The sequence below is a fragment of the Medicago sativa genome, chromosome 3 (genome assembly GCF_051527215.1).
Source record: "Medicago sativa cultivar Bolivia chromosome 3, Bolivia_mono, whole genome shotgun sequence".
In the NCBI taxonomy this organism is placed as follows: Eukaryota; Viridiplantae; Streptophyta; class Magnoliopsida; order Fabales; family Fabaceae; genus Medicago; species Medicago sativa.
The window spans coordinates 30,852,694-30,875,568 of record NC_140751.1 but is presented as its reverse complement, the minus strand read 5'-3'; the positions used below and the strand labels follow the sequence as shown (position 1 = coordinate 30,875,568).

Below are 22,875 nucleotides of genomic sequence, written 5' to 3'. Positions count from 1 at the left end.
GCCTAAAAATCCTTTAAAAATTCTAGAAAATTTCATACATGTTTCTTATCCATTTTGTGATGTTTTTGTGGTGATTTTGCATATCAAAAGTTAATAAAAATAATGTGATGATTTTCTTGCTTCTTGTGATGTTTAGTGTTAAAACTTGTGGAAAATTGCATGATCTTGATCCTAGTTTTGATGCACATTCTTGAATTGGTGTTATATGAATTTACAATGTGTATGTCCCTGATTTGGTGCTATTCTCTGCTGTTTTGTGAGTTGACTTGTGAGTTACAATGTGAAACATGAAGTCTTTTGCTTCTTGCTTGTTAACATTGCATTTGTGTCTAGTATTTCTTTTACCTATGATTCTTTTACCACTCATTGCCTTATGCTACTACCCCTCTACTTCATGTTTCATACATCCATAAGCAACTCATCCTCCATCTTATATTTTTAGCTTTTGTTTCTTGCACTTTAAATTTTTCCAAGGCTTAGCATGTAAAACTTAGGGATTTTGTAATTTCACAACAACATTTTGGCCTTGCAACAACACCAAAAAACCGTAGTAAAATACGGAAAACCGTAGTGGTTGGATACTAGAACGGTTTTACGGGTGTGGCAAACTGAGGCGTTGTGCTTGCCTTGCGCTACGGTTTCCATCACAAACGGAAACGCCTTACATAAAACCGTAGGCTTAAGAACCTTTGTAAAACGGTTTTTAAAATTATATAAAACAACGGTTCCCAGACGTGGCCATTAAGAAACCGTTGCAATTTCTCTATTTTGGAGACGGTTTTTATATTGCCTATTGCAACGCTTGTGTACCGTGTAGGTTATGATAACCGTTCTGATAGAGGTATGTTCGTGAGCTATTTTCGTTTGCTACCACAACGGTTTCTCGCCATTGCTTTAAATACGTTGAAAATCATTTTTTTAATCATTATAATTGGACTTAATACATCAATAATATTCATACAATATTTTTACATCAATAATATTCATACAATATTTTATAGGCAATATCTCAAATAAATCAATTATATAACAAAATCTAATACTTTTCAAATATATATCAAAATTACACTGTTCAGAATAAGATGTTTGGATATATAATATATAATTTTAGGTCATCTTTGATCAAACGTCTTTATACACAATCATCCTTCAAAAAAAAAAAATCTTTATACACAATCAAAATAACATCTTCCAAAAGACCATCAACGTCTTTACAAAAAAACTTAATAAACATCTATATTTCTCAATCTTGTGCTTTCAAATCTTCAAATTCTTCATCGATATCATCAATATTCATCTGCAAAATAAAAGTAATAATGTTCAATAAATAATATATACAAACATCCCTTGTAAAATAAAAACTTCCAAAATGGTAAATGCATCAAAGAACTCGTCCAACAGATGCAACCATCAACATTTGTCACCATGCGACCGCACTATATTTTTTATTCCCTAATTATTTTTCCTTCCAATTGTGCTTCAATATACTAGTTGTTTATTTGTAATATTGCTTAACACTATCAAAGGTACACAACCAATACATCATCAAGTTATAAAAAGCATAACACAATTTTTGTACAATACATTTAAAACGTAAGAAACAAAATGAAAATCATAAAATATAGTTCAATCTTACTTCATTATCATTTGGAGCATGTGTTGACGTAGAAGAATGCAAAACACTATTAGCATCAGCCGCAGGAGTTGTTATCAAAGCTGGCCATAGCCTCTGCATCAAACCTAGTGGTGTTTTGACTCAACATGGTATGAAGAGGAAGCTGATTTTTCCCTTCCATTGGTTTTGTTTCCTTACGTCGTTTCTCCTCCTTCTATTGTATCTGATCCTTTAACTCTTTAACTGTTTTAACTCATCATCGTGTTCTCTTTTAAGTTTTGAAATTTCTTCATTTCTATTCAAGAGAGTCGATGTTGTAGTTCTCTCGTGGCAACAAAATCTCCCATGTTTTTCTTTGCCAAGTACACTTTGAAACACTTCGAAAGGCTTCTGAAGAAGGTTGTCCATGTTTCTCAATCAAGTCTTGAAGCATTGTCTAACATACATATAGTAGTAAATAAATATAGATATTAATAGTACACCAACCAAACTAATCCAACCAAACATAACATGGGAAAACTATCGGGTGCCAAAATGAATACAAAATATTCAAAAGCACAATTCTTATCCTATCATACAAACCTTAAAGAACTACCAAAAAAACAACACCAAAACCATATACGACTTAATTAACAAAACCAAAACCATGCCACAATCCACAATGAGTCTGGCAAAACTAAAGTGCCAACCACAAAAACTATGATGCAAATCAAACTCAACTCGCCAATATCAGACAACAAAACATCCAACACAGTTTAAAATTAAATTCTGCCATACAAAGAAAAGCCATGTCGAGACACCAACAAATAAAAAAGTCTTAGAATAAAACTCACAATTGCATTATTAGTTTCATGATCCAGCTCTTTTCCTTTCTTATTTTGTTGTGTAATAATGATCCGGCTTGATTGGGAGGCTCTTTATCTTCGTTACTTACATGCTAAACCAAGCAAGACAAGAGTATAAGAACATCAATGAAGTACCGAAATTTAATATTCACTTGCAACAATTTAAAACAAATACCATATTTTATCTTATAAATAGCAAAGCCTCTATTGCTTGTTCGATGTCTCCATTTCAGTTGAGCTATATTTTGGGCATTTTGCTGACTGACTTCCTATATTCATTAATATAGAATTATTTTAATCAAATCCTGAAAGTTCAACACAATAGTATATACGCAATAGTAATTGTATGTTAGCTGCTAAACCATATGTAGAAAAGAAGCATGTTAGCTGCTAAAAACCATGACCAAACAGCCACATAACTTAACAGGTAGCAGAAAAACACAAAAAATAACTAAAAACCAAGACTAACAGCTAGGAAATGAAATCCCAAACTAAAATTGAGCAATCAAAAAACGCTAAGGGTCCAACACCATGCAAAGACTCCAATTTCAATGTGTTTTTTGAAATCATAAACAACCTAAAAAAACTTGAATATCTGCCAGAAACCAAACAAAACAAGAAACCAGGAACCAACCAAAATCACAGTTAAGGGCCAACAAAACCAGGATCTGACGTTAACAAGAAAAATCAACACAAAACCATCAAAATTGTTCCAAAAAACTAGACACGAAAACAAGATAATTTATTTGTACGCATCAGGCTGAAGAGAGCATAATACCTTATTCAAGTCATCAAAATAATAAGAATATATGAACTACAAGGTTATTTAAGTTAGTAGACAAAAAAGGAGAACCAATGCCTCTATATTCAATTTTAAATGAATAAAAAAATAAGAAGGAAACTTGACACTATTTTGTAACAGAACATACAAATTTTTAGCAACAAAAAGAAGACATACATGAGGGGATCTGATCAAAATAGATAAATATGTCATTAGATTTTTTTGCTCTCATAAACTAGATGGAAAGTCCTACTTAAAGCATATAAAGATCAAAAAAATCCAGCAACAAAATTATAGGATGCCAGCTAGCACAACTATCAATTCATATGTAAAATATTAGTAAATAAATAAACTCAATAAGTATCAATCTAAGATGCACTAATATATATAAAGAGCAACCAATGAAACATAAACTCCACCACAAGACATTTAAAAAAACTACATCAGATTTAAATGCATATCAACTCACGCCCATGGGAAATTTTGGTGCCTTGTGTAAAAATGTCCACATACATGAACCTATTCGTGTTTTTTTTTTAAACGGAAAATTTATTAATATTCTCCATCTGACCAAGGCATAGTAGGCTGGGAAATAACTGGTATAAAAGTACATATACACACAAAAAAATGCCCACCATAGGAGGGCCAGTTACACCAACTAAAGAAACCCCAACCACTAACGATGGCACGCCTAAAAACAAACCTCAACAACTCGAAAAAGAGGCTAAAACTATACTGTGACAGCAGGGGTATACTCCCGAAAAAAAAAAAAAAAAACTTCAAACCCCAAAGTTATACTCGTTAGTTTTTTTTTACATGTAATAAAACACAACCAATAAAAGAAACTAGAATTTGTAGTGTTACTTGTTTGATGACAAAAGAACCATTAGAGTTGGAAACAATAAGGACAAGATTAACATTGCCATCTCCAAGTCCAACTTCTTTGATGGTTATATTAGAGAAGTTATATATATGTTATTTTTATTTTTCATGTCATATGTATGGAAAAGAAGAAAACATTTCACCAAAGAAAAGGATAAAATTTTACTCGATATACATGTACTATTTGTCACACATAGCAATAATGTATTCATATGTCCCACACTAATTATTTTTTCCCTCAAGGTGTTGTAGCTACAGTATCATATTAATGTTTCAAAATTAGAAAGACATTATTCTTTTCCCTGAAGGTGTTGTATCTACAGTATCATATTAATGTTTCAAAAATACAAAGACATTATTCACAGAGGTTATGACCTTCGATGTACAAACCCATATGATTTCAGCACAGAAAAATCATTCCTTTGGGCCAATGAATAGTAACACATACGAAACAACACCATATGGAATCAATGAGTGAAAACTCTAAAATTTTGACACATAAAAGTAATAATAATTAAACAATATATCATCAATGAGTACAAAATCCAAAATTTATATTCAATTAACTAATAATTAAACAAACATATATGGAACCTGATAAAATAAACAAAAGGGTACTCTTTTATTCAAAATTAAACAAAAATTAAGAGCAATTTAGATTCAAACAGAGGTTAGTAGAGTCTTAAGATACCTTAAGGAGGAGCAAGTTTCAATATATTGCAAGGAGACAATGTTGACGGCACGGTTTAGGAAAATGAGCCGTGAGATGAAGAGGTTTGTGCAGAAGAAAGTGATTTATGGCTGAAATTAGGGTTTTGGTTTGATTGAGATTTTCAGTGAGGTGAGAGTGATGTTCAATTGAGTGTATGGGTTTGAAATTGGTGAAAGGGAGGTCGATTTGGTGTAACGTGAGATTTTCTTTGAGAGGATCGATCGATTGAGAAGTGAGAGTTGAGAGAGGAGGTTCGATTCTGAGTTTGAGAATTGAGAGGTTCGATCCTTTTTTTTTATATTTCTTTAAAAGGGTTCAAATATTTTTGTTTGGAATTTTTTTTTCAGACTTTGTTTGAATTATTTTTTGAGGGGACGCTGAATTTATTTGTTTGTTATACTTTTACCTTGTTTTTATTAAAATAATTCTAATCATAATTAAAAGTTATAGCAATACGATTTTAATCGTTGGGAAACATAACCAACAAAAAAGCGTTTTGGTTTTCTATACGAGAATGGTTTTTAGACAATGCATAAATTTCATGCCCTACCACAACATAATCTAAAAACCATTGTCTATGACATTCTACTAGAACAATTTTTTTGCCGTCAAAAAATTAGGCGTTGTCGTAGAGCCAAAATGTTGTAGTGTTTCTTTTATGCAATTTAAATTCTTGCAAGACCATAGCATGTAAACTAGGGCTTATGTAACGGACAATGGACTCTAATGATGTACACCGACACAAGCACCGACACATGCACACATATCACATGGTTACTTTAGATGAATGTTTAGGGAATGTATGCTTTAGATGTATGCTTAGGAATCACGATACTTAGAAAAATTCTCTTTTCCAAAAAATATGAACAACTTCACTTAAATATTTTTCTAAATAAACCTTGGGATCAAGATCCCATTGATTTTCCCTTTATTTTCTTAAACAAAAGTCTTAATGAATTTTAATCATACTTAGACTTTTTTCTTTGCAAAATAACTAATTCCACCTCACTCTTTTCCAAATCTTATGCCCTTGAGGCCTCTCCCTCTCATTCTTCAAAATTTCATTTTCAAAATTAAAATCAACCAACAAAAACTAAAACATTTTTGTGGAAGAGAACTACATGGAGTTTGATCCCTTAAAAGGGTATGTAGGCAAGAGGCCAAAACCTCTCCAAGTCCAATAAAACAAAAATTCAAACATCTTCTTCTCCCTCCAATTCTTGGCTTAGAAAACTCTTAGGTGTAAATATCATTTTTTAAATAGCATTTAAAAGTAAAGCGCGCGCGTAGAAAGTAAAGACGGTTCCTATAGGATACTATAGTCGTTATGGGTGCCTAACACCTTCCCGTAGCGAAAACAACTCCCGGACCTCGATTCTCAAGGGTTTTTCTTATTTTTCCCTTCCCAAGAAAAATGAGATATCAAAGGTTAAAAAGGTCCAAACTTAATCAATGTTTGACACCCGAAAAACCAAGATAAAACAGCTGGCGACTTCACTGGGGATCTTCGAGAGTTACACCTAGTCTTTATTTCCGCGCTTGCGCTTTCTCTTTTACTTGCTTCTTTTTGCTTTCCTATGTGAATAAATGCTTAAATTCTTGCAAACGTGTGGGGTGAGAATATCAAAAGTCCTACACCCGGGTTGAGTGAACTTAGGATTTAGGGGGGATATAATCGACAATTCATTCCGAGGGTTGCCTCGTGTATTGGATTATGCAATCAATCCTACATAGCTGAGGCATTTTGGGGGTGATGTTGTCGGCGCATGTTGTCGCGTTTAGGCACTTTACTTCTAATTGTTCTATGACGCTATGAACCGTAGATAACCAAACCCATCCATGGCCATTTTCTAGGATGTAGTGCGGAGGCTAAACCGAGTGTCGTCTCGAGTTTTAGCCGTCACGCGATACTACGCTCAAGTTAGACCTTCTTACGGATAATCATGGAGCGAGTGTTTGTCTCGTGACACCGTGATATATGTTGGAGAGGTTGCGACTTGGGAACTTTTAGAACCCGGTTACTATTATCCAAAGTCCTAGATTCACCGGACACCGTGTCCACCCATGACTCCTTGACTTTGAATTTCAACCCACCATGTTTTCTCCGTACTTGAATGTGATCATGCATACATGCATACATGCATAAATTTTTCCCCATGCATTTATCGAAGGGCTTAAACGAATTGAATTTGTAAACATTGTAGGAATGGGGAAGACTAAGTCCTACAAGTTCAAGGAAGTGGATTTGGCTAGTTTGAGAGATTTGGCACTCAAGATCAAGGATCCAACCGATTTCCGACATCGTTACGGGGCCTTACTTACTCTTCTCCGGACTAATGTGGATGAGCAGCTTGTGCACACTCTAGTGCAATTCTATGATCGGGACTATCGGTGCTTCACTTTTCCCGACTTTCAGTTGGTGCCCACACTCGAGGCTTATTCTTGCTTGATGGATCTATCTATTGCTAAGGGGGTACCTTTCGCGGGATTTGAGAATCCTCCTACTCCTTTGGTTATTGCCCGTGATCTTCATCTCAAGACCACCGATGTTTCCAAGAATCTTGTCACTAAGGCTCACATCCGAGGATTCACTTTGGAGTATTTACTTGGGAAAGCCAACTTCAAAACTACTTGTCAGGACACTCTTGAGGCTATTTTTGCACTACTCATCTATGGGCTTATTCTCTTTCCAAATCTTGATGGCTTCGTGGACATGAATGCTATTATGATCTTCCACTCCAAGAATCCGGTTCCTACTTTGCTAGCTGACACATACCATGCTATTCACGATCGATCCGGCAAAGGTCGTGGATACATTCTTTGCTGTGTACCTCTCCTCTATAGTTGGTTTATTTCACACCTTCCGAAGTCTTTCCATGATAACCCAGAGAATTGGACCATTTCACAGAGGATCATGGCTCTCACCCCTAATGAAGTGGTTTGGCTCACTCCCGCTGCTAGAGTCAAAGAAATCATCTTCGGTGGTGGAAAGTTTCTTAATGTACCTCTTCTTGGTACCCGGGGTGGAATCAACTATAACCCGGAGCTCGCCTTGCGTCATTTTGGTCTCCCGATGAAAGAGAAGCCTATCTATCTTGCTACATCTCCTTACTTCTTCCATTACTCTAATGCTCCCACGGGGATAAGAGAAGATTTCATAGAGGCTTGGTCCAAGCTTCGGAAGAAAGAGGTGAAGCATATGGGTGTGAGGTCCGGTATTGCTCATGAGGCCTATACTCAGTGGGTGATAAACCAAGCTGAGAAGATTGGCATGCCTTACCCCACCATGCGATATGTGTCTGCATCTATTCCAACCATGCCTTTGCCTCTACTACCACCTACTCAGGAGATGTATCAGGAGCACCTAGCTATGGAGAGCCGAGAGAAGCATCAGTGGAAGACTAGATACTATGAGGCAGAGAATTTGATCATGACTTTGGATGGAAAAGATGAACATAAGACTCATGAGGTTTTGACATTGAAGAAAGAGTTGGCTAAAGCTAGGAAAGAAATTGAAGAAAAAGATAAGTTGCTTATGAGAGATTCCAAGAGGGCTAGGGGTGCCCGTAACTTCTATGCCCGATACAGCAGTTATGAGTCTGAGACTGAGTCTGAGGATGATGCTTCCACTTCCTATGCTTGAGGATTTCTGTTTCCCGTTGTTATTTCCAGTTGTTATTGTTGTTTTACATTTCAAAGTCTATCCCTTGGCTTAGTATTTCAAAGGGAATTATCTTGTAAGACTTTGTGATGTTTGATTGTTTTGTCTGGTTTTGATGTTTCGATTGTTTAGTAATGTTTACAAATTTCTAATTCGTCTAAAAACCCTTTGATAACATAAAAAGAGTATTTTTTGCATATGCATCTACACATCTCATGCATCATATGCATTCATTAGTCACAAAAGACTTCTCTCGTGCTCATTGCCTCCTGGTTCTTCTGCCGCAGTCTGAAAGGTGGCTCGTGCTCGTAAGGTTTACCAACCAGATAGAGTTCATCAAACAAGATTGTACAAGAGAAGAAACATGGCTAACTTTGAAGAAGAAAATGCTCAGCTCCGTGCCGAATTGGCTGCTATGAAAGAAGACTTGGCTAAGGCTCACGACGCTATGTCTACTCTAATGGCTGCACAAGAACAACCAGCCACATCTGTTCCAGCTTCTACTGAAATGATTCCATCTATCCCACTGTCTACTGTGGTTTCTGATGCTCGGTTTGTTATGCCCAATGGACGCCCTTATGGACTCTCAGCTTTTTATGCTCCTAATACTGCGGCTGGTATCTCTGGTATTGGCAATCAAGGACAGATCCCTGTGACAACTCTTGCTTCTACATCTACCTCTATGCCTCAAGTGACTACTGTTGTTACCGATCCTATTGTACACACTGTGCAACAGGTAATCGATGTTGATACCCCGCGTGGACAAGACCCTATAATGGAGGCTATGAGAGAACAGTTAAGAGAGCTAGCTGGAGAGCTCCGAGAGGTTAAAGCTAGCCGTGGGAACGGTGTTTCTGCTAAGGCTCGTGATCTATGCCTGGTATCCCGATTTGAGGTTCCTAAGAAATTCAAAGTGCCAGATTTTGATAAATACAATGGAACTTCTTGTCCACATAGCCATGTCATTCGGTACGTCCGAAAGATGGCCAACTACGCAGATAATGATGCGCTGATGATCCACTGCTTCCAGGATAGCTTGATGGAAGATGCGGCAGACTGGTACACTAGTTTAAGTAAAGACAATATCCATACTTTTGAGGAACTCGCTGCTGCTTTTGAAAATCATTATGAGTTTAACACCCGCTTGAAGCCGAATAGGGATTCTCTTAAGTTTTTGTCTCAGAAGTCAGATGAAACCTTCCGTGAATATGCTCAGAGGTAGAGAGGGGCAGCTGCCCGTGTTTCTCCTCGGCTTGATGAGGAAGAGCTGACACAGACATTCCTGAAAACTCTGAAGAAGGAATATGTTGAAAGAATGATAGTCTCTGCTCCGAATAATTTCTCCGACATGGTTACTATGGGAACTCGTCTAGAGGAGGCTGTCAGAGAGGGTATCATTGTTCTTGAAAAGGGTGAGTCCTCAACTAGCGCGCCAAAGAAGTATGGTAATGGCCACCATAAGAAGAAAGAATCCGAAATAGGGATGGTATCTGGTAACCAGTCTACAGCTGTTGTCGCTCCTATTAATGCTGCTCAGTTACCTCTGCCCTACCAATACATGCAGTACTCTCAACATCCTTTCTTCCCACCGTTCTACCAGCAATATCCCCTGCCACCGGGTCAACCACCAGTGCCCGTTAATGCCATTGCTCAGTAGATACAACAGCAGCCTCCTGCTCAACAGCAACAGCAGCAACAACAGGGTCCTCGGCCCAAGACTTATTTCCCACCAATACCAATGCGGTATGCTGATCTGCTCCCAACTCTACTTGCTAAAGGCCACCAGACCAGGAAAGCCTCCGCCTATGCCATTGCCTCCCAGGTTCCGACAGGACCTCACACGTGAATTCCATCAAGGCGCTCAAGGCCACGATGTTGAAGGTTGCTATGCTCTGAAGTACGTTGTAAAGGATCTGATAGACAGAGGACGGTTGACTTTTGAAAATAGTGTTCCTCATGTTCTTGACTATCCACTTCCAAACCATGTTGCCATTAATATGATCGATAAGCTCCCACTTTAGATGTCCGTAATGTTGCTACTCCTTTGGTACCGCTACATGTCAAACTTTGCCAGGCTTTTTTGTTTAATCACGATCATGCTTCTTGTTCAGAATGTCTTCAAAATCCTATGGGTTGTTGTGTGGTGCAAGGTGACATACAAAGCCTAATGGATAGCAAACACTTGATTGCCAGTGATGTTTGTGTGATTGTGCCAGTGTTTCATGACTCTCCTGCTGGAAGGGTATCTCAGATAACGGATGTTGAACCCTTAGTAATTAGGTTGTCTGGCCCAGTATCTTATGCCTCTACTATGGCAATCCCTTACAAGTATGATGCAACTATGATTGAGAATGGGGTAGAAGTGCCTCTGGTATCCCCAGCTACGGTTGATAACGTCGCTTGAGAAATTACAACTCTGAGAAGCGGAAAGGTCCGTCCACCCTTGTTCCAGAAGAAGGTGGTTACACATGTTGCCACAATAACTCCACCAGTTGCTCCTCCTATTGACAAGAGCGCCGGCCCATCAGGCCAGTCCATTGAAGAGTCTAATCTGGACGAAATTCTGAGGCTTATTAAAAAGAGCGATTATAAGATTGTTGACCAGCTGCTGCAAACTCCGTCAAAGATATCCATCTTGTCCTTGCTTCTGAGCTCAGAAGCTCACAGGAAAGTGTTGATGAAAGTACTGGAACAGGCCTATGTTGATCACGAAGTCTCCGTGGACCAGTTCAATGGAATAGTGGGTAACATTACTGCTTGCAATAACTTGGGGTTTGGTGACAATGAACTCCCCGAAGCAGGGAAATACCACAACTTAGCTTTGCATATCTCAGTGCACTGTAAGTCTGACATGATATCCAATGTGTTGGTGGACACTGGATCGTCCTTAAATGTAATGCCTGAGTCTACATTGAGACAGTTGGGTCATCATGGAATTTCTCTAAGGGGAAGCAGTTATTTGGTTAAGGCTTTTGACGGATCTCGTAAAGATGTTTTTGGAGAAGTAGATTTTCCAATTACCATTGGTCCTGAGACATTCCAGATCACTTTTCAGGTCATGGACATCAATGCTTCTTACAGTTGTCTCATCGGAAGACCGTGGATTCACGATGCTGGAGCAATAACTTCTACTCTACATCAGAAACTCAAGTTTGTGAGAAATGGTAAGCTTGTCACTGTACATGGTGAAGAAGCGTATCTGGTTAGCCAAGTGTCATCTTTCTCTTGTGTTGAAGCAGGGTCCGCTGAAGGGACGTCATTTCAAGGCTTGACTGTTGAAGGTGCAGAGCCCCGAAGAGCTAGTACTAGTATGGCTTCATTGAAAGACGCCCAGAAAGCTGTTCAAGAAGGGCAAGCTGCTGGCTGGGGCAAAGTGATACAGATTTTGGAAAACAAGCTTAAAGTGGGCCTTGGGTTCTCCCCGACCTCAGGCGTTTCAACAGGAACTTTCTATAGTGCTGGGTTCATTAATGCTATTGCTGAAGATGCTGCTGAAATTAGTTGTGTGCCTACGTTTGTTGTACCAGGAGGCACCGTGAGAAATTGGGAGGCCATTGATGTTCCTTTAGTCATGCATGCTTCCATGTAATGTGTCTTGTTGCTCATGCTTTTCTTTGTTTTCAAAATAACAATCCTTTCGCTCTGCCCAAGGCGAAAGTGATATCCTTGTAAGGGCATGTTTGTTTCGGCATTACCGTTATCAATAAAAGTTGTCGTATTTTCCGCGACTCTTTGTTTTCGTACTTTTTAGTGCCTTTTTCTTGGAAATAATGGTAATGCCAGAAAAAACCAAAACATCTTTATTTTCTTATTAATTTCAAAAATCTGCATGAAAAACACTTTTCTAAAATCATCCCGATCATAGTATGCAGATTGAACCATAATAAACCCGTTGAACACAATGACCCTATGGTTCCTCAAAATTTTGAATTCAATGTATATGAAGCTGAAGATGAGGAAGATGATGAAGAGATACCGTATGAGATCACTCGACTGCTTGAGCAAGAAAGAAGAGCCATTCAGCCTCACCAGGAAGAGAAAGAAGAGCCATTCAGCCTCACCAGGAAGAGATTGAGCTTATCAACCTGGGTACTGAAGAGAACAAGCGAGAGATCAAGATCGGTGCTGCACTTGAGCCAGAAGTGAAAAAGAAGATTACTCAGCTTCTACATGATTATCCAGATGTCTTTGCATGGTCCTATGAAGATATGTCGGGTCTAGATCCCAAGATTGTGGAACATCGGATACCGACAAGACCTGAATGTCCTCCTGTCAAACAGAAATTGAGAAGGTCTCGTCCAGACATGGCTCTTAAGATCAAGGCTGAGGTGCAAAAGCAAATTGATGCGGGCTTCCTCATGACAGCTGAATATCCTGAATGGATTGCCAACATTGTACCAGTACCAAAGAAAGATGGGAAAGTCTGAATGTGTGTTGATTACAGAGATTTGAATAAAGCCAGTCCGAAAGATAACTTCCCATTGCCTCATATTGATGTGCTCGTTGACAGTACTGCTCAGTCTAAAGTGTTCTCTTTTATGGACGGGTTCTCTGGCTATAACCAGATACGAATGTCACCTGAAGATAGAGAAAAGACGTCCTTCATCACTCCGTGGGGAACGTTCTGTTATAAAGTGATGTCGTTCGGCTTGATAAATGCTGGTGCTACCTATCAAAGAGGTATGACTACTCTGTTTCATGATATGATTCACAAAGAAATTAAAGTATATGTTGATGACATGATTGTGAAATCAAGTGATGAAGAGCAGCACGTTGTGTACTTGAAAAAGATGTTTGAAAGACTGAGAAAGTACAAGCTGCGATTGAATCCTAACAAGTGCACATTTGGTGTAAGATCGGGAAAGTTGCTAGGCGTCATTGTCAGTCAAAGAGGCATTGAAGTTGATCCTGACAAAGTCCGAGCCATCAGAGAGATGCCGGCCCCTCAAACTGAAAAGCAAGTCAGAGGTTTCCTCGGACGCCTGAATTATATTTCATGATTTATATCTCACATGACTACTACCTGCGGACCAATTTTCAAACTGCTCAGAAAGAATCAGCCTATTGTATGGAATGATGAATAACAGGAAGCTTTTGATAGCATTAAAGAATACCTGTTAGAACCACCTATCCTTGTCCCGCCAGTGGAAAGAAGGCCTTTGATTATGTACCTGTCAGTGTTAAATGATTTCGTGGGTTGTGTTCTCGGTCAACAAGACGAGACTGGAAAGAAAGAACATGCTATCTACTATTTAAGTAAGAAATTCACTGACTGTGAGACTCGGTATACAATGCTTGAAAAGACTTGTTGTGCTTTAGTTTGGGCTGCCAAACGCCTGCGTCATTATATGGTAAATCATACAACTTGGTTGATATCCCGAATGGATCCAATCAAGTATATCTTTGAGAAGCCTGTTGTTACTGGAAAGATCGCGCGTTGGCAAATGTTGTTGTCTGAATATGATATTATGTACAAAACTCAGAAGGCAATCAAAGGAAGTATCCTTGCTGAGCATCTTGCTTGTCAACCTCTTGATGATTACCAGCCGATCAAGTTTGATTTCCCTGATGAAGAGATTATGTATCTAAAAGCAAAAGACTGTGAAGAACCACTGATTGATGAAGGGCCAGATCCCAATAGCAAGTGGGGATTGGTATTTGATGGTGCTGTCAACGCTTATGGTAAAGGGATTGGGGCCATTATTGTAACTCCGCAGGGGCACCACATTCAATTCACTGCACGAATAACTTTTGAATGCACGAACAATGTGGCTGAATATGAAGCATGCATCTTGGGCATTGAAGAAGCCATTGACCTGAGAATTAAGCACCTTGATATCTATGGAGATTCTGCACTTGTCATAAATCAGATAAAGGGTGAATGGGAGACTCATCACGAGAAGCTGATCTCTTACCGTGACTATGCAAGACGTCTGTTGACATACTTTACAAAGGTTGAGCTGCACCATATCCCTCGGGATGAGAATCAGATGGCTGATGCTCTTGCTACTTTGTCTTCCATGTTTCGTGTGAACCACTGGAATGATGTGCCCGTAATCAAGGTACATCGTCTTGATAGACCCGCTCATGTGTTTACTATCGAAAATATGCCAAATCAGGCTGATGAAGATATGGACGATGGAAAACCTTGGTATTATAATATCAAACAGTTCTTGCAGAATCATGAATATCCACCTGGTGCTTCCAACAGGGATAAAAAGACCCTGAGGAGATGGGCTAGTAGATTCCTTCTGGACGGAGAAATCCTATACAAGAGGAACTATGACATGGTCTTGTTGAGATGTGTTGATGAACAAGAAGCTGAGAAATTGATGCACGATGTACATGACGGCACCTTTGGAACCCATGCTACGGGCCATACCATGTCAAGGAAACTGTTAAGAGCCGGCTATTACTGGATAACTATGGAACGTGACTGCCACATACATGCTAAGAGATGCCACAAATGTCAAATCTATGCTGATAAGATTCATGTGCCTCCACATGCCCTCAATGTAATATCTTCCCCATGGCCTTTCTCTATATGGGGCATCGACATGATCGGAAGAATTGAACCAAAAGCTTCCAATGGACATCGTTTCATTCTAGTGGCGATTAACTATTTCACCAAGTGGGTTGAAGCTGCTTCCTATGCAAATGTGACCAAGCAAGTGGTAGTGAAGTTTATCAAGAATAACATCATATGTCGATATGGTGTTCCTAACAAAATCATTACTGACAATGGTTCCAATCTGAACAATAGCATGATGCAAGCTTTATGTGAAGAATTCAAAATTGAACATCACAACTCTTCTCCTTATAGACGTCAGATGAATGGTGCAGTTGAGGCCGCTAACAAGAATGTCAAGAAGATTGTTCAGAAGATGGTCACTACTTACAAAGATTGGCATGAGATGCTACCTTTTGCCTTACATGGTTACCGTACTACAGTGCGCAGTTCAACTGGGGCGACCCCTTTCTCTTTGGTGTATGGCATGGAAGCAGTTCTCCCTCTAGAAGTGGAGATTCCGTCTCTTCGAGTGATCATGGAAGCAAAACTAACTGAGGCTGAATGGTGTCAAAGTCGGTATGATCAGTTGAATTTGATTGAGGAGAAACGCATGGACGCTATGGCTCATGGACAGTTGTATCAAGTGCGAATGAAGAATGCTTTTGACAAGAAAGTCCGACCTCGAGAATTCAAGGAAGGCGAACTTGTTTTGAAAAGAAGGATAAGCCAACAACCTGACCCAAGGGGCAAATGGACACCTAACTATGAAGGTCCTTATGTTGTCAAGAAGGCTTTCTCTGGTGGTGCTTTGATCCTTACACACATGGGTGGTGTTGAACTTCTGAATCATGTAAATGCCGATATAGTCAAGAAATACTTTGTCTAAAAAGAAAAGAACAGCGTGGTAGGTCGAAAACCCGAAAGGGCGGCCTAGGCAAAAATGCGCTTCCCGGTGGGTCGAAAACCCGAAAGGGTGATCCAGGCAAAAGTTAAGGACAAAAAAAATGAATATGAAAAAGCTCGCTGAGATTGTACGCAACTCAGGCAAAAATGAGCGTCTCGATGAGCCGAAAACCCGAAAGAGCGGTTCATGCAAAAATGAGATTGATAATAAAAGACAAGTAACTATATCTGGCAAATCACCATCACCCCCTTGGGGCATCTGCAACTGTCAATGATCGTCTTCATCAGAAGCTTCTGTACCTATGAATTCAAAATTTCTATGAAATGTAGCGGTCATCGTGTTCAATGTACCACCAACCAATAAAATTACCATTTTCCAAGCTTTGCAAATCCGTGGAGTTATGCCTTTGGCTGACTCTCACTCTTCTACATCAATTTGAGCCTGTGCTTTTGTTCGAAACTCTATTTTCTTTCTATTTTTAATGCTATATGCAAAGTATTTTCTTTCTATCTGATAATATCCATGTCTGAAACGAACATCTTTGAAAATTGAAAAACCTTTTTCTGTCTATTTTGAAAGCAAACCTGAGCAATAGGGTACATTCCAGTGAAACATGCATGAATAAATGTGTGTCAACGTCTATTCCAATGCATGTTACAAGCAGTTTGTTCCCCAGGATGATCAGTGGTCAATGGCAAGAATGAAAAAACAGAATGAAAGAAAAATTTGAAAAAAATGCAAATGAAAAGCTCGCTAAGCTGAAAACCCGAAAGGGCGGCTTAGGCAAAAATGAGCACCCCGCTGATTGACAACCTACGAAGGCAATTCAGGCAAAAATAGGGCAATGAAAAGAATTTATTCCTGGTGAATCGAAAACCCGAAAGGGCGGTTCAGGCAAAAATGGGGTTGAAGAATAAAAGAAAAGAAAGAATGAAATAATATGAAAAGCATTGACCACAGCTACAAACATCCAATGTTTACCCAGCACTGACACACCTAATAATGGTGACATGTATCAAAGAATCTTCCAAGGTTCCCTCTTCTGCAAGTTTTGTATGTAATATGGTATATTGCCCTCAGCCATGGTTTCGATACGTCTCTCAACGACGGTCTCTCCAAAGAGGATTTCCATGAGTAGATGTTATAGCACGAGCCACTATGTGCCCAATCTTCCAATGTTTTGTCTGTCTCTGCGAAACTTCTCTGCCAGATTGTAAACCAATCATGCATTTCCAAGCATTCATACATGCATAATCATGCATTTTATGTGCTCATACATTTCATAATATTGTTATACCATACATACATGTTGGATTTCCAATCTCAATTTCAACTCAACCTCAACTTCCAATTCAATTCAATTTCAAACTCTCAATCCAATGTCTATGTCTATATCCATGCCTATACCTATGTCTCTGTTAAACTCTCAATTCAATACCATGTCTATGTCTATGTCTCTGACCATTTTCAACTTCCAATGTCTTTTTCAATATCAACTTTCAATTCAATTCAATGTATCAATCAATGCTAATACACTCTCAATTTGCTCTTGGGCCAACAATAATGGTCATGTCTACCTTCAAATCAAGTCAATATCAACTTACCCTCAATTTGTATCTTGTTAAATCAAACTTCTAATTTGTATCTTGCTATATGTCTTGTTATTGGTCAATTGGCTAGTTCGATCCAAAGAACAGCTTGTACCTACATATGCCTATGTTTCCAGTCAAACGACAAGTTCGATCCAAAGAACAGTTTGTACCCGGCTTATATTTTGTTATCGATCAAACGACAAGTTCGATCCAAAGAACAGTTTGCACCACCTTACATGTTGTGAAAAATTGATCAAGCCGCAAGTTCGATCCAAAAAACAGCTTGTATCAACTTTTTGTCTATGCTTCCAGGTCAAATAGCAAGTTCGATCCAAAGAACAATTTGTACCTGCCTATCTGTTTGTGTTTTCAATCAAGTAGCAAGTTCGATCCAAAGAACAGCTTGTACCTTCCTATATGTCTATGTTTTCGGTCAAGTGACAAGTTCGATCCAAAGAATAGCTTGTACCTATCTTGTATTTCTATTCCCCAGTCAAGCAGCAAGTTCGATCCAAAGAACAGCTTGTACCCATATCTTGTTTTCATTTCTTGGTCAAGTGGCTAGTTCGATCCAAAGAACAGCTTGTACCTACCTTTTGTCCCCTGGTTTATCTACCCTGTCAATGTCTACCTAGATCCCCAGTGATATGGCATGCTCTGTAGACTCCAGTTGATTGTCTTGCATTCATAATTAAAATGTTGCATGGCATTCATGTTTTTGAAAATCTGAAAGCGTATTTTTATGTCCAAAAACAGTGCAAATGTTAATATTTAAGTATCTCCGTCCCGTCAAGTCAAAGACTTCGTCTCTTGACCCTCCGGACAAAGAAACTTAAATAGGGGCAGCTGTTATACCCTAATTTTGGACCTAAAAATACTTGCTCAAAATATTTTTCCATCTTTGATATATGTCTATTACTCTTGAAAGATTGCCAATTTGCTATTGTTTTAAACTGATATTTTACTCTGCTTTATCTCCCAATTTAGCTTTAAAAATCTTTTCAACTGTGTATTTGTCTATATTTTCTTGCATTTCAAGACATCGAAAAATATTTTTCTTGCACTTCAAGTCATTTGAATTTGTCCCTGATCAATTGCATCTTTTTCTGCATCTTATTTCAAAGTTATTTGCAAAAGTCATGAAGAAGGGTATTTTAGTCATTTCCTGCATTCAAACTCATTTTAGTCCTTCAAGATTGGTTGTGTCTTTTCAATTGGTTTGTATAAGTCTTTGCTTCAATCTCATGTCAAAGTCCATTCCAAAATTACATTCGAATCATTTTGAGTCAGTTTAGCCCCTAGGGGCATTTTAGTCATTTCCTGTGTTAAAATTCGTTTTAATCCCTGAAAATTGTCTCTGAGTCTTTTTCAATTGGTTTGTATAAATTCTTGTTTCAATTCTATGTCAAAATCCATTCCAAAATTGCATCTGAGTCATTTTGAGTCAGTTTAGTCCCTAGGGGCATTTTAGTCATTTCACATGAAAATTTTGACAGAGAGAGGTTACTTTAAAGTACCTCATTTGTGTAATTGGTTCATTTTAGTCCGTTTTGTTATTTTTATTTGTTTCACTTTACGTTTAGTCAAAATTACCAATTTTAATTCAATTTTAGTTATTTTATTTTAGTCCTTTTTTGCATTTTAGTCCCTCTAGGTTTCTAATTCTGCTTTTAGTCCTTTTTTGCAAATTGCATTTTTGTCCTTTGTTTTTTTTTTAAAAAAATTGCAGATTAGTCCCAAAGTTCCAAAATTTGCAGAAAGGTCCCTATGTCCAAAACAATCCAAGGCCGAGCCATTATTCAATCCAGTACAGGTGTCAAATTGTTATTGGTCCAGGGATACACATGGCAGCCTATAAAAGGCCACATCACTGTACAAGTCAAAAAGGAACCATTCATTCATTGCCAACTCAATAAACACCTTTCCATTCTCTCTCCAGAATCAAACAAATCAAAACCCAAAAAACTCAAGAACACGATGAAGGTTGAAGCAAGCTTCAAACCCTAACCGTTTCCTTCATCCACAATTACAACAAAAATCATTGAATCCACGTCCAAAACTCATCAATTCATACAGAATTAAGCACCACAAGATCATTAGAAGTAGCAATTTCATCAAGAACGAAAGAAATAATCACAAGCCCTAAGTTTCCAGAATCAAAATTCGAAGCTAAGATCAAGCAAGTTCTTGACGGTTCTCAGTGATTCTTCGCAGAATCTTCATCCCTGAACCGTCTCTTCTGCAATTCAAGCTTCAATTCGTCACGTAGGTGACAAGTTCGAAGCGATCACAGAAAGAAGAGAGAACGAGTTGAAACGGTACCGATTCGAGCAAATTCACAGAGAAGAAGCATAAGACGAAGAAGAAGAGAAGATTTCTCCGATTAAAACCAGAGTACGAACTCTTTCTTTCGTTCTTCACCTTTTCATTTCAAAATTTTGGCCGAATCAAAGAATCATAGATCTACTCCGATCTAAGCTTCTCCTCTAAAAAATAATTTCAAAATTGAAAAGAGGAAGAAGAGGCAAACTCAACGATGTGAAAAACATTAAAAACCACTCCAGTACGGTGGCGCCACCGGCGAACCACCGTACCGGCGCCGTTGAGGTCACCGGAGAAGAAGATTGGAGAAGACGAAGGAAGTTGCAGAGCTTCTCTCTCTAGAGAAGCTTAGAGAGAGAAGGAGAGGAATGAAATGAGGTTTGAACTGGTTCACGTTCTTTTATAAAGCGTAAACCAGACCGGTTCTTGCGAACCAGTCCGGTTCAGTCTTGGTTCATTCATCCTTGCATCCTGGCCTTTGGATCTAGGGTTCGATCCATCTGGATCAATCCTACGGCCTTTGCTGCTTCCCTGTAACCCTGATCCAATTCATGTGTGGGCTTGGGCTTCTTTCTGCGCAGACTTTAGTTTTCTTGTGATTTTCTTGCTATTCACACATTGTTTCTTGCTTTTTACACCACTGCCTTGCCTAAAATTTTTGTAAAAATTCCTAAAAATCTTCTACGTGTTCTTGACAATTTTTTTTGACATTTTGTGATATGGTTACATGTTAAAACTTGAGGGAAAATATGTGTGGTATTTCTTGTTAGTTGTTTACTATTTTTTGTTAAAATTTGTGAAGTTTTGCATGTTCTTGAGCCTAAAAATCCTTTAAAAATTCTAGAAAATTTCATACATGTTTCTTATCCATTTTGTGATGTTTTTGTGGTGATTTTACATATCAAAAGTTAATAAAAATAATGTGATGATTTTCTTGCTTCTTGTGATGTTTAGTGTTAAAACTTGTGGAAAATTGCATGATCTTGATCCTAGTTTTGATGCACATTCTTGAATTGGTGTTATATGAATTAACAATGTGTATGTCCCTGATTTGGTGCTATTCTCTGCTGTTTTGTGAGTTGACTTGTTAGTTGCTTGTTTCACAAGTTATGTGAACACTTTAGTATGTGAATAAATGGTAAAATAGACTTATAATGAGTCATAATTTTGGAGCTTGACATTGCTTTGTAGTTTTCATGTTGTGGCTGAAATAAACCTTTTGAAAAACTTGTCACAACATGAGAATTATAGGGCATGGTCTTGCTTTGATATTATGATGCATATTAGGTATATTCTACTACCTTGTTGATGAAGTCTTTTGCTTCTTGCTTGTTAACATTGCATTTGTGTCTAGTATTTCTTTTACCTATGATTCTTTTACCACTCATTGCCTTATGCTACTAACCCTCTACTTCATGTTTCATACATCCATAAGCATCTCATCCTCCATCTTATATTTTTAGCTTTTGTTTCTTGCACTTTAAATTTTGCCAAGGCTTAGCATGTAAAACTTAGGGATTTTGTAATTTCTTTTATGCAATTTAAATTCTTGCAAGACCATAGCATGTAAACTAGGGCCTATGTAACGGACAATGGACTCTAATAATGTACACCGACACAAGCACCGACACATGCACACATATCACATGGTTACTTTAGATGAATGTTTAGGGAATGTATGCTTAGGAATCGCGATACTTAGAAAAATTCTCTTTTCCAAAAAATATGAACAACTTCACTCAAATATTTTTCTAAATAAACCTTGGGATCAAGATCCCATTGATTTTCCCTTTATTTTCTTAAACAAAAGTCTTAATGAATTTTAGTCATACTTAGACTTTTTTCTTTGCAAAATAACTAATTCAACCTCACTCTTTTCCAAATCTTATGCCCTTGAGGCCTCTCCCTCTCATTCTTCAAAATTTCATTTTCAAAATTAAAATCAACCAACAAAAACAAAAACATTTTTGTGGAAGAGAACTACATGAAGTTTGATCCCTTAAAAGGGTATGTAGGCAAGAGGCCAAAACCTCTCCAAGTCCAATAAAACAAAAATTCAAACATCTTCTTCTCCCTCCAATTCTTGGCTTAGAAAACTCTTAGGTGTAAATATCATTTTTTAAATAGCATTTAAAAGTAAAGCACGCGCGTAGAAAGTAAAGACGGTTCCTATAGGATACTATAGTCGTTATGGGTGCCTAACACCTTCCCGTAGCGAAAACAACTCCCGGACCTCGATTCTCAAGGGTTTTTCTTATTTTTCCCTTCCCAAGAAAAATGAGATATCAAAGGTTTAAAAGGTTCAAACTTAATCAATGTTTGACACCCGAAAAACCAAGATAAAACAAGCGGCAATGCCACATGATTGGCATAAGAGTGAAGCAGAGATAGGTTTTGCGGTCCTCTAGGAAAGGGAGGGTCCTTAGGTAACACCTCCGGGGCAGCCGCTGCTGCAATGTGATCATCATCTGGCTCCTCTGGCATATGCGGCTGCTCTGGCATATACTGCTCGTCGTACGCACCATCAGTCACATCATGGTGATCCTGATAATTCAGGTACTCCACCTCCTGGGTCGGGTCAACCACCTGCGACTCTTCAGGCTGTGCCTGAGAAGCCTCAGAAGCCTGAGAAGTCCCTGAACCATCCGCCCTCCGACCTCTTCCCTTCTTTGGGATGTGCCCTCTTTGCCTCTCCCTCCGGTGGCTTTGAGTCATCGCACGCCTACCACCAATCATCTTAGATGGATCAATCGGTGGCTCTTGATTAGACATATATCTACACGAAAATTTAACTAATAAACATCATTAAAATGTAAACACCATTCACATCACATTCTAAACAATATTCACAACACTTTTGTCTCGATAACCATTCACATTACATTCTAAAACCACAGTCAACTTAAACATAATCTAACATCATTTCCATCAACTACATTTATCTCTAAGTACATAACTAACTAAAAAATCAATACAATTCTCATTTGGGCATTTTTTTCAAACACTTTGTGTGCAAAGCTTCAAACATATACAAATCAATATCATCAATA

The 22,875-nt window shown here is 38.3% G+C and overlaps 1 pseudogene; it reads right to left on the bottom strand.

Annotated features, from left to right (window-relative positions):
* Window positions 1–1,122: 1,122 nt before the first annotated feature.
* LOC146937090 (uncharacterized) lies at window positions 1,123–22,597 on the bottom strand (annotated as a pseudogene).
* Window positions 22,598–22,875: the final 278 nt, after the last annotated feature.